The sequence below is a fragment of the Coptis chinensis genome, chromosome 8 (genome assembly GCF_015680905.1).
Source record: "Coptis chinensis isolate HL-2020 chromosome 8, ASM1568090v1, whole genome shotgun sequence".
NCBI lineage: Eukaryota > Viridiplantae > Streptophyta > Magnoliopsida > Ranunculales > Ranunculaceae > Coptis > Coptis chinensis.
Window position 1 is genome coordinate 59,948,316 of NC_141463.1, and position 13,531 is coordinate 59,961,846.

Here is a 13,531-nt window from a genome sequence, read left to right on the forward strand (position 1 = left end):
TATGATCGCTAAGATATATCTTGACAGATAACAAACGCCGGACAAAGATACTTTTGCAAACATACTACATGCATCCTTTTATGCACACGCAGATGCAATATGACAATTGAGATATTTATATTCAATCTAAAGGACATTAACCACTCAATGTGGGAAATCAAGACTCTTACATCCATCAAATAATAGCTCAAGCAATAAGAAAGTACAAAAGATGAAGTGTAATACCCATGAAGCTAAAGCTTATGACTATTGACTAAAATAGTTGTTAAATTCACTAATTAAGTACTGAAAATGTCGTCACATAAATGTAAAACCGAATATAAGAATTATCCCTCATAAAACAAATAGAGACTTAAACTTACTTGCATTGAAATGGCTAACTCTGCATTGGCATCAGTCTTTGGAATCGCCCCTAGATTCTCTAGGTCCTTTCCTTTCTGAATCAAACCTTTGCCCTCGCCTCCTGCGCCTTTTGCCTAGAAGTCAATGAAAGACATTTGTTGAAAGGAGATCTTAATCAATAATTGTGACTCTTAGAAGAAATATAATCATAATTAATAACTAAATCATAAGCATCAATATCATTTTTCTAAAAGTAAAACTTCACAGAACAAAAGACAAAGGATCTAAATCGGAATAAAGTCCCGAGCCAATAATAGATACTTTGACAAGTATAACAACCAACAACTGAACCTCTACAATACCCATATCACAGACAAGCTATGGCTATCCATATTGATAGTCAATATTCAACATTGTCAGGTATGATATACCTCACAAGTAAATAGTTGTGAGTTCACATGAATGTCCAAGTCCCAATCCAATTTTTTAGTCTATCAAGGCTCAGGTTTAACAAGATACCCTTTACTAAGTAAATGGAGGTTTAACTTACTTGTTCAGGACTGCATCAAAATCTTGAACAAATATTGAGATAGCATTGAAGCCCATCCCAAAGACATATAACCAGAAATTCTGCACATTCACGTTTCTTGAGGGTCGCTTTTTCATTATAGCCTGTAGATCACAAACTAACTAATAAAACAAAAATATCGAAGATTCTCGTGACTAATCCTTTTTACACATTAAAAACCAGAGTAAGCATTTAAACATATAAAATTGGGTATGGATGACCAACCACACAAAGGAATGGTTTCTCTTTTGAGCATCATATATATAATTGAAATTTTTTGAAGATCTTCAATGAAGTTCATCTATTGTCCTACCCACAAACGCAAAATGTCTAAACTAGTCTAACCTCAGTGTAGACTCCTGCAAAGCCACTCAGAAGCGCCATGACCTGCAAAAGTGCATCGTGTTATGGTCACACGTAGGATCTTAGATAAATTTTGCTTTCTCCTCTTTCAACTCCTTGATTAGACCACAAAAATATTGAAAACTCACGATGGCCATCATCCAACCTTGATATGGAGTTTGAAGAACATGATCAGAACTGTAGAAAATAGATAAATCTAAAGAATGAGAATATAAAAACAAATTTAGGATCAACTTTTTCGGAGTGAGGAATTCACTCACCAACACTATAAAATTAAAATATATGCACAACAGGTAGCAGCTACACATGAGGCCCTAGTCCATTAAGTAGACCCTAAAGAACTTCAATGGGCCTGACACTCACTCCCACCTGATATTGGGTTGAGATCCTCAGTGGTCGCCCAAAGAAATCATCTCTTACCAATCTCTCTAGGGCCTGTAAGTAAAACTCCATAGCATGTGCCATGCATGTGACCACCAAGCCCAGGAATGTGCCACTGACAATCCAAAGGATCATCATCATTGGCGCTTCGGTGTTCAAAAGCCCACAAGCATGATGTACAATTTCGGCCACACAAACACATTACATAAAGTACTAAAAGCAATTCACAGTAACCCATTTTCTTTTTCTAAAAGAGGTTTCTGCAGCTGAAATCAAATAGCACAGTTGTTTCATTAAATTAACAATTGAGCATCCTTGGAAGTTAATCAAATTACCTAGTCATCATAGAAAAAGTAAGCACATGTTCTAAAACGAGGAATCTAACACGGTTACAGCTTCAAAGTCTCAGATTCTCTGTTCCAAATAAACACAAAATGCTTTCTCATTCAAATTATTCTTTTGTTATGTCTTTCTTGTGTGTGTCCTGTGTGTGAGCAAAAGAGTGCAGATATAAGTGCTGTATTAGCATGGTGGAAAATTAGCTTGTTAACATCACACTAGCCAAGTTAAACATCATAGAGAAAACTAAAGCTAAGGTCATTGCAGTGCTCTTTATTATTCTCAAGATTACACTAATCCTGGGTACTTAAGAAGTATAAAGAAACAATTGTCGAGGGACATTATTGATCAAACACCATCATAGGAGATTGTGCCACAAACAATAATGCGACTTGAGTCTATACTTTATGGTCGGTATCAGGAACTCAAGGAGAACTCAACCTTTTAGGATAGAAATTCTTAGCATTGAGACCACTATATATTAAGCCCACTAGTCTGCTTCAATATTCTTATACAACGTTTATTCGTGACCGCATTTCTTGTCATTGTTATTGTTGTTGTTGTTGGGTAAGTTGCAATCGATAACATGGAAAACATTTTACCGCACCCAGAAAAGAGTTTTTACTTTTCGGAAACGGAATCTATCTTTAAGTTGACAACACCATTACCAAAATATACATGCATCATCATTTCAAGACACTATGGATTGCACTTACGATGAATCAAGTTGCGCAGTAACAAAGCATCAGGAATGCACTAACAGTAAAAACTGTTACAAATTAAAAAATGTGTGCGTTACTAATATCTTGTTTTGGTGTTGTGAGAGATACCACACTTCGAATATATATACACCATACCTTCACACTACTCACATGTCAAAACCTATCTTCCAAAACAAAACTCGTGAATATTCCAATATCCGCATACAATAGTCACATATGAAACGAAAGAAAACCACACAAGGACTCCTTTCATTAACTACTAGGTCTCCTGTTGTTGCTCTCCATCTACGTTCCAACACGGAACGCTTAAGCTAGTTCCCCTAACAAAATAACTAAAGTAACATATACACGATTATACAAAATAACTGACAAAATAACAGGACTAACTGATTCAAGAGGAAACATGAACCAAAAAGTGTTGCCTTTGCCCCGTTTTGCAGCCGGAATCTGTAATTAACAACATTTTTATTTTACTATCTGACAATTTGTTTTTTACTTGGTAAGTTTTATCTATTCTATATAAGAAAAGGAGGGTTACAAAAAGATTTTATGTATCTGACAATTGAACAAACGTGAAGAACAAAACAATACAATCAATGATCTATTTGAAATACACTTGCTTCACAATATCACTTGGACCGCAACCTTAGCTTACCTCACATTTTATGTGGTGCAACAATGATTGCAAAAGTTCTATACCAAAAGAAATAATAATAAATGTGTCTATGTAAATAGAAGTTTACATATATTTCTTAACCGGCCTAGAACCTGACCACTTGCTAATTTCTTCTTATGATTATCAATCATCTTAATGAAGAATGACCAACCCCACTTACTAGTTACTTCTCGATCAGTCACAAAGACAATAATATGAGCAACAAGTAAAATATGCCTAAAGCATATATGTACAATGTCAAAAGGGATACAAAATTTCTACATTGTCTAGCAAAGCTTATAAGTGTCACATACCTCCTCCGGATACTAGACACCAGACTACGTACTTTCCTCAAAAGCTACAACTATAATGCCAGCTGTTGAAGTTCCTACTGATTTGAAAATACATGAATTGAGAGTGATTGTGAAGTGAATAACTCACAATTAACACCTTTCAATTCAACTTGATAGACGAATCAGAAGCTGGCTCAATAAGCAAATAAAATATAAATGATGGGAAAATATATTGTCAACAAAACTGCAATGTGGTAGCGAATGAAAGTAGCCTAAAAACCCAAAATCAGCCTCTATATACACAAACCGACCAATACCCAAAACTGTACCTAAGGAACATATTAGATTCTAAATTAGACGCCAGCTCGATACATTGTCAAACTAGACAAACTCACAGTCAATCATTTCGTTCTAGCTAGTCCAAATAAGCTCTACGTTTTCATGACACCCGTTTATCACAATTTTCCTTTTTTGAAAGTAGAAATCCGATTTCCTACCAAGCAAAAATAGGCTAAAAACCTAAAATCAGCATGTATATTTATAACGACCAATACCCAAAATTGTACCTAAAGGAGCCTCCCGCCTTGAACGCATATGAACAAACTTTCTAATAGGTTAACAACTTGGTAAATATCATATCGAAAACGTATCTATACCAAGCCAATGCCACTGTAACACACTCAGAATTCTAAAGTGAACATAGGCAGTTAGAGGATTAACTTCATCACTGATGTTTTCAATGCAAAGACTAAGTGCTCTTAAGAAGTTGAAACAAGTATTAAATTTAAAATCGACTTCATAAAATTACAATAACATGATTGAAACAGGATCAGGTTCGACCTATTTTGGTATTGGAAGGATTAAACGTGAACTAATTACAAACACTACGACATTATTAGCACATAATGCAAGTCAGAAACAAAAGAGAACAAGAATGAAACAAGACCCCAAAACACAGTTCTTAGCAACACAATCCATCATTCACCGTAGTAAAGCATAACATCAAATGAAGTAATTGAAAGAAATATAAGCGCCATTCCAAACATGCAAACTTAAAGTGGCATATACTCAAACAGTTGATGGAATTTATCTTGAAGTTAAAAGACTTGAGACCAAACACAATTCAGGAATGGGGATCACACAAATTCAATACCGAATTTCATAATCTTAAGACAGAAATATAATTAAAAATAAAAACGAGCATAACTAGAAGCAGAAAATCTACCCATTTTCATAAAAAGACCACCAAAGTAATTGGAATTAATAGAAAAAACATAGATATAAACGTAAAAAAGCATTACCTTTGCTGCGAACCACAGTTATAATACTGAACAAAGAAAAGAATATACCAAAACTTCGTACCTTAACAAATGACATGCTTAAGACCTACACCAAAAGTTCGTCCTCCAAGGGAATGATTTGGTGCATAATTTTCAAACAAAATAGGAGCGTCTAAGCTACATGGCTGATCCCTTATCTTGAATCACCTGCAAGAGAGAAACCAATAAGAACTTCCGCATTCCTGACTGATGAATATCAACTATCAACCTCAAAAGAACATAAAATAAAGAACATGTACTCTCACAACATAGACAAAGAAGCTAGTTTAGGAATAAAAGTGACCAAGTGCTGCCTTCTTTTAAAAAAACTTTAGTAGATTACCAACAACATTTAAGATTATTGACTTGAGACCTAATGCATGTTTAAAGATAACACATGTTTAAAGCTTAGAAAGTGAAAATTGTGTGAGTTAGTAAATCAACCAAAGGGTGTACTGATTAGTTCCATAATGCAACCTAAAGTTCTTTTGGGTTCCAACCTTAGCAACATATCGTCTAGTTCAGTTGCAATGTCCAACTACAGTTCCATAATACAACCTAAAGTCATTTTCGGTTATAAACAAAGTATCGTCTAGTTCAGTTGCAATGTCCAAGTACAAGCAGACTTCAATTTCGCAAACAAAAGCTAGTACATAATATTTAAGCAAACAAAAGCTCGTACAAAAGAATTAAAAAAAAAAATAGTTCATGCGTAAGTTTTGCAACAGATTCAAAATATCTAACTAAAGGTAAAGGATCATGGCATGTAACCTTTAAAGGAGGCACCACTAACGTACATAGGTTACAGAAGAAAACCTACTTATTCAACACCAAGGGCCCTACAAATGACATCTACACAAAGACTACAAACCTGCTATTGATCCCTTCAACCATCTTCTCTAACCTACACGATGAATTAAGAAAAAAAACCCAATAGACACATAATTTAAGCAACCAAAATTCAGGTTGAGGTTAAACCATACCCTTCTAGATACAAGGGGGGACAACAAACACAAAAATATTTCCAGAGGGCATCACCAATCACATCTACACTCATTAAAAGATCAGAGACCTATATACAATTCAACAAGAAATATCTCCTTAAGGAAAATTAAAAGTAAAGCCAACAACGAAATTACAAAATTTCCTTTGTTTCATACCTTTTTCCGTCCAACCAAGATACCAAAACAAGATCTGCGCAGGTTGAATAATAGAAAACATTAAAACTTTTGAGCAGAGTTCTAATTTTTATCAAACAATTTAAAATATTAAGATTTAATTAGAAAACCAATGTTCACAAATCCCTTACCAAAATTAGCTGACCAAATCCGAAATGTTGAGAGCGTACCATTGAGAAACCCTAACTCGTTCTCAAGCCAAATCTGAAAATCCAACCAAACCCTAAGTAGATAAACACAAAAGGTAAAGAAAAGAATTGAAGAGGAAGCCCGAACTATTTTTAAAAAAAAACAAAAAAACTAGGCTTTCCAAACCCAAAGAAGAAGAAGAAGAAGCGTGAAGAAGGAGAAGAAGAAGTGAAATAGCAGAAGATGAAGAAGAAACAAAACTAACCTTCATTATAGATGAGGAACTGCTGGTTTTAGCTATCCACTTCTAAAAGTGAGAAAGATATGAGTGCGGGTTTCCAACCTTTAATGTGGTTTGGACTTTCTTTTTTATTTTTCATAAATTATTTTTATTTTATTTCTAACGAAATCCATCTGTTAGTCTACCGTGACTAAATAATCCCCATAATTATCTAAAAATAAAGTAACGGAAAGCAAGCCATACTTACGCTTTCTAACTGTTAAGAACTGTGTTACGGTAAAAAAACTGTTACTAAGTGAAAAATGGATGCGTTACAAAATCACCCTTTTGGTGTAGTGAACCAAGCTCCACCACGACAATGACATCACTACAAGAAAAAATGCTTTATATCACTGTTAAAAACAGTGACAAAAAGTCTTTTGTCACTGTTTTTTTTTTCTAAAACCGTGACGGAGTGAGAGTCATTTTTTCCCCAAAACCGTCACAAATATTACTTTCAATAGTAGTCTTCCAGCAACTTAGCACCATGACAAATAGTAAAAAACAGTCACTAAAAAACATGGTTTTCGTGACTGTTTTGGTGAAACAGTTGCAAATTGAATTGTAAACCGTCATAAAAGAGATGTTATTTACATCAGTTTTCTTAAAACCGTCATAAACATCATTCTATTTTATAAAAAGAAAATCTCATTCTACACTAATTCCGCACTTATAAGCAGCTAAATACATACGATTGATATAACTTCATAAACTCATATAATTCGTTACATTCCAAAAAATATTTCATTACAAACACTAATTCCACTTGAACATCTCAATCTATGTACATAGACAAAAAAAAGAAAGAAACATTTAAATTCAATAGCAAAAAGACATGTGAGATATAGCCACATGCATTTCCTACCGCCCATGATGAATCTTGGTGGTAGTTCGACAAAATTCATAGCTGTACAATCTCAATTCGAAAGATTATTCCTGACATTGTACAAAAAACAACATAGTTAATATTCAACCAATCAAATTAATTAAAATTAAAATCGTTGTGACATAGTTGCTTTGCTAAACTATGTCATACTCGTGCTTACTAATGGAGTTAGCATAGTGCGGTATATGTTATAGAATGTATGTTAAAAGCGTAAAAATAGGTGTGAGACAAAGTCGAAAGTGAGCATACGAAAGTCAAGAGACTCATAGAAAGTTTTGACAGCTTGCAATAGTTTAGTTGTCTAATCCTTATACCTGCAAGAAGTTGCATAAGTATTTCACCAAGCAGATGGCTTCAAAGTGGGAAAACTAATCCACATTTATTGAACTAGTTGTACTTTGCAACTTGCATAAGGACCACAGGGTAAATGTGTCTTAATCAATAGAAACCTACACTCACTACAAGAAAAAGGGTTTTATTTCACTATTAAAAACAGTGATAAAAAGTCTTTTGTCACTGTTTTTTTTTTTTTTTCCAAAACCGTAACGGAGTGGAAGTCATTTATTTTTTTCCCAAAACCGTCACAAATATTTGTTCCACTAGCCTCTCTCTACAATAAAAAACGGTAACAATTGCTCAAAAACCATCACAACAAATTATATCATTTGTGACGGTTTTAAATAAACGGTTATGCATTCATCCTGTTTTAACGGTCATAAAAAGTACCATTATTCATGACGGTTTGGGTAAAACCGTGATATATATATATTGTTTTTTTTTTATTACAAAAAGAAAAAAATACGTGAATATATATATATATATATATATATATATATATATATATATATATATATATATATGAAAACTCACAAAATTGGGAACCTACAATAAACTACACACCTGAATATGATCCACTAAATTTCAAGTAACACTCATATATATTACTAATTTCAATAAAATATTCCAATCCCCTTGGATAACCAATATATATTTGTACTTAATCGTAAAACATAATGAAGTAAATAACACATTTCCAATCTAATTCATATCAATTTAATCAACCTAATCCAAATCCAAATCCAAATCCAAATGAAAAAATAACCTAATCTCGTCAAAGGCGATCAACTACATATGTCTTCAGCCTTATAGTTCATCTTCGTCTTGAGGATAGTTTATAATACATTCTTAGATGAAATTAACAAAATTCATTCGAACTTCATTTATCTCCTTGTCGATGAAAGCCTTTTTATGGCTAAGATTTTTTTCCTGGAATATAAGAAACAACAAAGTTATAACATAAGACTATTATGAAAAATATCACGAGTGTTGTGAATAAGAATAAATGTACCGAAAAGTGACCAAGGAGATACCTGGAATGAGTATGGCAAGCATCAGAATACAAGTGCACAAGAAACATTAAACAACCAAGACACTATCTCCCGTTATCTAGTTAAACACTTATGGGGAGACATGAATATGATATTTTGAATGGTTGGGGTATTTTTTTCCTAGGTGTGCACATCCAGAACTAACACTCAAATGCACATGCTTCTGCCTACAACACCTCAAATAAAGAATAATACGCAGTTAGAAAGGATTACCATATTTTAGGTAGCAAGAACCATGGACCAAAATATCGACGATATATCCGATATATCGCCGATATATATCGATATTTTGGTACACCGATATCGATATTTTTGACATATATCTACCGAATATAGTACCCTTTTTTTTCCGATATATATCGAAATTTCCGATATAAAAGTTTATATCGCTGATATAATCGATATATCCGATATTTACGATATATATCGTTTGACTTTTTGACCATTTTTTAATATAAATCCGATTTCCAATATATTTCTGATATATTTCCAATATTTCCGATATTATATTTCCGATATATCCGATATTTCCGATATTTTAAATAGTTTGGACTGATCACAAAAAAAATAGATATATCTGATATATCCGATATATATCGGTTTTTGGGTACACCGATATATTCATCGATATCGATATTTTGAACCTTGGCAAGAACTAAGATGTTAGTTAACACCCAAATACAACCCTCAACAAAATTAAGAGACAATTAAAACGATAAATCAGTAAAAGAGAAACAAAGTTCTCACCGTAAATATATTTGATCAAAGTGATGCTCAATCCAAAGTATAGGCATGGGAAATAAAACATTGGGTACCTATAAAATGAAACATAAGCATGCGACACCAAACAAAGTTAATGCAATACTTCATATAAGACCTAAGACTGAATAATCAATATGATGAAATAATAAGAACCTTATTAACATGCATTCTGAAGAATAGCTTAACGCATCAGTTAAAAAATTACTAAACATTTTGTAAATATTGGCATAAGATAGCAAAAAAAATTACCAAGTTAGTTACTTTATCATACAATTGTTTCTTGAGTTTCTATACATGTGTATATGCTTCATGACAAAGAACATAGGCAGATCTGAATTGAGCTTGGCAATTCCTTCGCTTTTCCTTTTCATCAAAATATTTATCCTAACAGTTTTAGTGATCCATTCGGCTTGCAAAACCTCATTTCTCGATCGCACTATCATACACTTTTTCAGAACCTTTGAGCAAATTAAGCAAAACCAGATAAACATCTTAAGAAACCAAAATAGCAATAGTACAAGTGTACAACAATTATCAAAACTAAGTATAATACCTGCAAAAGCTCTTTAAGATCTTCTTCATTGTCAAATGCAGGTTGTTCAGGTGATAAGTTCATGGCAAGTGTATGTGCATTAAACAATTAGACTCGGACAGATTTCAATAGATATTACAAACAGAAAAAAATTCACAAAGTGATCTACATACATATAACCATGCTTTAGTGCTTATCCTACTGCCAATGCCCTCAACAGAAATTGCATTATATGTCGGTAACTATCGACGTAACAGAAACAATTTCCTGGAGTCACAAGCAACTCTTTATTGTAATTTGGAAGCTTCAAGTTCATCATGATACTCTGCAAGTAACTTAGTAAATCAATGACCTTGAGAGTTTATAGATTCAAAGATTTAAAAGTCATTTTTTAACTCAAATATATGTGAAAGTCAATGCTAGAAGGCATATGCAAATCATTTAAATGAACGTATACCTTACACCAAATAGCATACCACCTATGAAAAATATGATTTTCAAATAGATTGCCCAAAAATCATCAACTTTAAATGGCAAAATGGGGTTTTGTTGTAGGGGATAGATATTTTTCACCTAATCTAATTTAAGAAATTATATCAACCATGAGAACTATGCCCATGACAAAGTTCCAAATCTTCAGCACTTCTATCAAATCATATGGAATACAATTAAACATAAGAACATAAGAAACCCTTAAATCCATTGTATTTTAGTTAAACCCCATCATTTACAAATTAGGTTTTAAAAAAATAGCATAAGGTAAGGAGATTGAAGAAACATAAATAGAAGGAAATTACCTTGTGCTCGAGATAAAGAGTGATATAACTGTACTAGACGAAGGACTGTGTGAGATGTAAATACCATGATAAAGCCTCAATCACGGCAAGTCGTTAGCAAGGTGTTGGATGACTTCGGACCATTGCTTAGGAGAATTGGAGGTAAGAACAAAGAAATCAAGAAATCCATAGGTGTGATAACTTTTTCTTGTGCTAAACTTGATCAATATCAGTTTCTGGATTAACGGTGTAGTAGGAATAGCTTACTGAAAGTTGGACCTAAAAAAATTTGAGAAATTAAACACTATCAAAATTTTGTTTCTTTTTTTTTTTCAAAATTTTCAGTTTACCACTCTGAAAACAAGAAGCAGGATCATGAATTGGCCAAACACAGAGAACCCAGAAGATGATAACTACTTGTATCAAATGTATCGACTTACATTGAGCTCAGGGGAAACGATAGTTGTAACTATCCGCTACTTTTATCATCAGCTTAACCAAGTCAAAAGCAAGGGCTGTCATACCTACAGTTGATAAATCCTTGGCTCCATGCAATAAGTTGTGAGAGCAACACAGACATCATATTTATAACAAATGTGGACCTTAAAACTGACGATTTTCATTTCTACTGAAGTGTGTATCCCATCCATGACTACTAAAGCATGTATCCTTCATAGAGTTGTGTGTTAATAACAAAGCAATAAAAAAGATAGTTGCATATGAAATTTCTATCTAAAATAAGATCTTATAAGGCCTTTCTGAAGCATATCTCACATGGCACATCTAGGTTACTAAGTACATAGTACAATAGCTTGTACCAAGACCATGAAAACTAAGTACGATCCTTTTGGGGCTACACACCTCTACTTCTAATAGGAGACTCACATTACCAAGCAACAACCCCTTGTAAAAGGTGATGCAATCGTTCGTCTCAAGAAGGATATAAATAAACTTATTGTTCTGACTTCTAAGAACCAATTGATCCAATTACTTGTATATGTGAGATTGGCCAATAGAGTAAATAAAATAACACAAATAGAACGGGGAAAAACTTATTTTAAAACGACAAATATGTAAAACCAAACACCATCGATAACACAAAAAAATATATATAAAACCAGACACCATCATTCCACAAATTTAATCCTAAGATACTCATTGTTTGTTGCAGTACGTTAGTGACTTATGAATAAAATTTGTTATAGCAACTTGTGAAAGCTTGTTACTTTGTTAGCTTCTACCATTGCATTTAAATACCATCACTATCCTCAACGATTTTTGGTGGCTACCAGTTAAATTGATATGATTCACAAAACCATTTCAGATCAAATCTCTAATAAATTGAAAATTAACCATACCATTCCACAAATAGAGAGAGTAAACATACATCATACACCCTCATTCAAACAAGTCATCACAAACAAGCACCCATTAAATTTCACAGTTTCAATTCTTGCGTACAAAACCCAATGATTTATCACAAAGAAACACAGAGACCCCAATAAATGTCATTAATTGTACAAATAGGAATATCCATAGTAACAGATCTTAAAAAAAAAATACCTATTAATTAGATGTTGCCCTTGAGAGAGACAGATGAGAAGGAATCTCTAAAACAACCAAAATCAAAATCCACTAGAACTGGTAGCAAAAAATGGAAAAGAAATCGATATTGATAATAAATATCTCTAAAATTTATAATGATTTGAAGTGAGAGGAAGAGTACCTGGTCGAAGAATAGCTAATTAACATGCTATGGCGTGTATACCCACTTCCTGAAATTCAAGTAAAGTTAAACTTAACAATACCAATACTTAATCTCATCTCCTCAATTACACCAAAACCCAAAGAATTATTAATATCAAAATAACAAAAAACAAAAGAAAGAATTCACTACAAAATTAAACAAAATCAATTTGCATTGGCAGTACATTTTATGTGGTGCAAATTAATGCTGATGCCTTTTAAGAACCCATATCAATACCAAACCGTAGACACCGTAGAGATATGAAAGTTACTACAATCAATACCAAACCCTCGAATTGAGTTAATAGAGAGAGAGAGAGAGAGAGAGTAAATTTGAGGAGTAGAACTGAAATTTAAGGTGTAAAGTTGAGAGTTACGTAAATGAAATCGCTGGCATGGAAATTTGAGGAAAACCTAGAAGTGTAGAACTAACTTGAGATGGAGAGAGGCAGCAAACCCATGAACTAAAAAATGTTTAGAAGACTGTTTTTACTAGAACACCCCAGAGAGTCGGGAGGGCTTGCTTGAATTTTTCACCAAAGGACATGCGGGAAGCCTCACACACAAAACAACAGCAATGAGTCCTTATACGACAGCCATAAGCAATCGTAATTTAACAAGTGCCATTAACCATCTTGCGTGTCGTTAATTGGCCAAATTGGTGTAGTGGTGGGCGTAGTGTTGTGTTTCGAATTAGTTTTTTTTTAGTAGAGTTGTAGGCGCACTGGACCAAAATCTAGTTGGGTCAAATAGATGGGTCAAATGGTCACTTAAGGTGGGGTAATATGTAACTATTTTAGTGAAATAGTCACAAATAGTTCTCCACACATATACGCCTTCTTTAGAAAAAAAAAAACCATTTGTGACCATTT

General features: G+C 33.3%; 2 long non-coding RNA genes across 29 annotated transcripts; both read right to left on the minus strand.

Moving 5' to 3' along the window:
• Positions 1-5,031: 5,031 nt before the first annotated feature.
• Positions 5,032-6,363, minus strand: LOC147482227 (uncharacterized). Its single transcript, XR_015204222.1, has 3 exons — positions 6,292-6,363; positions 6,143-6,176; positions 5,032-5,150 (listed from the first exon to the last, which is right to left on the minus strand). It is a non-coding gene; the product is annotated as an uncharacterized LOC147482227 (long non-coding RNA).
• Positions 6,364-7,294: 931 nt separating this feature from the next.
• Positions 7,295-13,222, minus strand: LOC147482228 (uncharacterized). 28 transcript variants are annotated; one of them, XR_015204569.1, is made up of 6 exons: positions 12,845-13,220; positions 12,640-12,688; positions 12,477-12,523; positions 11,354-11,437; positions 9,591-11,192; positions 8,395-8,721 (listed from the first exon to the last, which is right to left on the minus strand). It is a non-coding gene; the product is annotated as an uncharacterized LOC147482228 (long non-coding RNA). The 28 variants fall into 28 exon arrangements; XR_015204574.1 differs by having other exon boundaries at positions 11,354-11,453; XR_015204559.1 differs by having other exon boundaries at positions 12,477-12,554.
• Positions 13,223-13,531: the final 309 nt, after the last annotated feature.